Below are 3,876 nucleotides of genomic sequence, written 5' to 3' on the forward strand. Positions count from 1 at the left end.
TATATATATATATATATATATATATATATATATATATATATATGTACGTATATATATATATATAGTTGTAATGTATTTTCTTACAACTTGTAGGTAAAGGCTTATGGCTTTTAGATAATATGTAGCATATCATTCTTTTAAAAAAAAATAATTTAATTTGTTTGTTGTTTGAAAGGATAACCGACGTATCATGTTTCTTTTTATCATTTTTTTCGTTAAAACTGACAACTTTGCTAGGCCAAGTGTGGGATAGTTTGAGCTAGTATTGCCTTGATAACGCGACACACATTGAATGTTGCTATCTATTAGACGGGATGTGATAGAGGGCATTTTCCTCTCTCCATGTATAACTATAGCCACTATAGGAACATTCGGTAAACCCGTAGAACTTGTTGCGGCTGTTAACTGTTAGGGATATTTTTGGTACGTTTAGCTATAGTGCTGTAGGAAAAAATATGCTTTAAAAACATTCCAGTTCTTTTTATTGAAACAACCTAACAACACTGGAGCATTCGATATTTTGTACCAGCCAAATAGTCGGGTAAGATATTTAGAGTTAAATATTTGAATAAAATTGAGCAGTATTATGGGGTTTTTTTACTTAAAAGTAAACACATTTTAAAGTGGTAATGGTTAAGGTGTTATTTTAATTTGAGCTTTCACGTGTTCGTTTTTTGTCTGTTAATATTTCAAAACTGCAAAATGTTAACAGTATATATGTTTGTTTTACATACACTCAGCGGTTTTAATGTGAGAAAAAAAAACATATTGTATATAATTGAGAGTAAAGGAAATTAAATATAGTTTTAAAGTTTTAAAAACAACACTGACTAATGATGTGTTCTGTTTACTTTTGGGAAATAAACTCCCAACAACTACCCGCTGGTCGTTTCCGCAGTCATTATCCAATGTCAATCACACCACCATCTGTAGCTACCCCATGTTAGAATACGTATCAAATCTATTTCTATACAGCTTGTCATTGATCTCTATTTTCTATACATATACCTAAGTGTTATGATGCATGTCTCAAGTATAAATTGGCGCGAGTGAATGTCGGTGTGAAAGGTAGCTATGTTGAACGCATTGGAATGATGACGTGGACTGAAAGATAGTGACGGGTAGAAACTTGGTTGCTGTGCATTATGTGTGAGTGAGTCTTATCTTGATCATAGTTGTGAGGGGACGTATACTGACCGGTGTGACTCAGTTGGGAGAGTGACTCGTGAGATGTGAATGTAGATTAAAATTATAACCCAGTCTAATACCAGAATAAATTAGAAGAAAGAAACCCTGTGTCCGTCTTATCTATAAATTGTCACCTGGCCGTCTGGATGTGAAATGACACAATGACTGCATAGAGTGTCTGATATTGCATAGTAGTCAACAAGTAGATCAAACATCTCACACAGTCGTAACACTAAGCCTAACCCTAATTTTATCACTAATTATCTTTAAGCTATCGAATATCGGTGACAGCGATCGGGTTATAAAATATGCATCTATTCCAGTAACGCCCCGCTAAAAAGTTGACCCCCGGCACCCAAAAAAAACATAATTAAAAAGAATATACGAAACTTAGTTTCAGATTTTATTGAAGAGAGTTATTGGGATATGTCGTTAATAGTTTGCAAGAAAAGGTTTACATTTTGGAACCTTTAAGCCTAACCCAAACTTTAACCCAAGAGGAGGATACGACGTTGTTTTTATGGCGTGTCATTAAAATTTTCGCTGTGCACTTTTTGCTTTAGTGGCGGTCCTTATCTGAACATGACACTACACTACACTACACTACGCTACGCTAAGCTACACTACGCTACGCTACGCTACACTAATCTACACTACGCTACACTGCAATACACTGCAATACACTGCAATACACTACAATTCAATACACACACACACACGTGTGTGATAATATGTTAAGCAAAGCTTTATATATTTTTTTCTATTTTTATCTCAGATCACGGTGGAATACTTTGGTTAGTTAACTCAACAGACGTCACATTTGCACACATACATGAAAACATGAATCGGTTACTTAAAATAGGATTTATGTTTTGGATGACTGTTGTTGGTAGGTAGCTGGACCGCAATGGTTCTACTTTTGAACTTATTAATATTTGCCACTTTTATATGGAACAAACACATATTTTTCTTTTTCGGATTAGCATGAATCTTAAATAACGTTTACAAACAAAAGTACATTCGATGTCGGAGCGTAGCTTTGTGAAATCAGTGTTCCTTGTGTAACTAGACGTCCTTATATATTTTCCAGCATGCGACAGTCAAAGAATCACACTTGAAGAGAACAACGCCACTGCATTATTTACCAGCTGTGTACGGGGGGTGGAGGTTAATGATACATTTTATTTCTCTGGTCTATTGGACGCCTCAAACACAGATCCAGAGGACTGGCCACGATTTGCTTCATTCTATCTGAGAGAGAATCCCTCTTTGCCTTACTATTGGGTAGGTTTAACTTGATCATTCTACATAAGAGAGAGTCATTCTGTGCCTTACTATTGGGTAGGTTTTATTTGATCCTTCTACATAAGAGAGGAGAGAGAGAGAGTCCCTCTTTGCCTTACTATTGGGTAGGTTTACCTTGGTCATTCTACATAAGAGAGAGAGAGAGAGAGTCCCTCTTTGCCTTACTATTGGGTAGGTTTTACTTTGCCTGAGAGTGAGAGAGAAAGAGAGAGAGAGAGAGAGAGAAAGAGAGAGAGAGAGAGACTCCCTCTTTGCCTCACTACTGGGTAGGTTTTACTTAGATTGAGTTAATGTTCCTTACTCTGTACACAAATACACACTCGCGCACATACGCACATAAACACGCACACACCTACATAGCAACACCCACACATACACACACGCTAACACACGCTAACACACACAAACACACACACGCTAACACACACACGCATATATATATATATATATAGATATATATATATATATATATATATATATATATATATATATATATATATATATATATATATAATATATATATATATATATATATATACATATACTCATTTTATTCTATTTTCAGTTTTGCGATTTAGATTGTAGATTTAACGTTTACACACCAACATCATCAAATTGTGAATGTTTTTTACAAGACGAGTCGATATACAGTTTTACTATCGAGGGTAAAGCCACACCTTCTCTCAGCAAAAACGAGATTCAAGGAACTTGGACAAATAACTATGGCACATCATCGACATTTACACCTGTTAGAATACTACCTGAAATTTTTGGTAGGTTTATTTATTTTTTCTTCTTCGCCGTTCTTAATTCTTGTGTTGGAAGGGATTCCCTCCAACACAAGTATTGCACGTCAACTTGTTATGAGCCATATAGGCTTTTGACTCCAATTTCAGCCTGCTTTTCTTTATGGATTTGCTTCCATAGCCAGAGTTTCTTCCAGGCATCTCTTCGGGGGTGCGGAGCCCCCCCCCCACCCGAACGAAATGGAATTTATATGGAAAATATATACTTTTTTGTTGTCCGCCCCCCCCCCCCCCCCCCCCCCCGAAAATACCAAGTGCCTTCCCGGAGAAAAAAGTCTGGAAAAAACATTGTTCATAGCCTTTGTCCAACCAAGAACTAACTACAAGGCAGCAGTTGTTTGATTTGGTAGTTGTTTCTGAAAGATAAGTGTCTGTCTACAGCCATCTAGCCTCGTCTGTCCGGGAGTCATTAATTAAAAGAGCTAATTTAAGCAGAACCTTCGCCGCATTAAATTTTTATCTTTTAAAAATTTCAGATAAAGTTTTGCAAACCGCAACAATAAATTCCCAAGTGTTCCCATTGACCATCGATGACCCAGACACGACCATCCATGTGATGTATAATGATACTTTAGAT

The 3,876-nt window shown here is 36.2% G+C and overlaps 1 long non-coding RNA gene across 1 annotated transcript; it reads left to right on the top strand.

Annotated features, from left to right (window-relative positions):
- The first annotated feature begins 1,992 nt into the window (after positions 1-1,992).
- On the top strand, positions 1,993-3,099 carry LOC131931252 (uncharacterized). The gene is made up of 3 exons (XR_009384267.1): positions 1,993-2,077; positions 2,279-2,472; positions 3,059-3,099. It is a non-coding gene; the product is annotated as an uncharacterized LOC131931252 (long non-coding RNA).
- Positions 3,100-3,876: the final 777 nt, after the last annotated feature.

The sequence above is a fragment of the Physella acuta genome, unplaced genomic scaffold, assembly GCF_028476545.2.
Source record: "Physella acuta isolate Inbredline_101_S28 unplaced genomic scaffold, ASM2847654v3 ptg001929l, whole genome shotgun sequence".
NCBI classification, from domain to species: Eukaryota; Metazoa; Mollusca; class Gastropoda; family Physidae; genus Physella; species Physella acuta.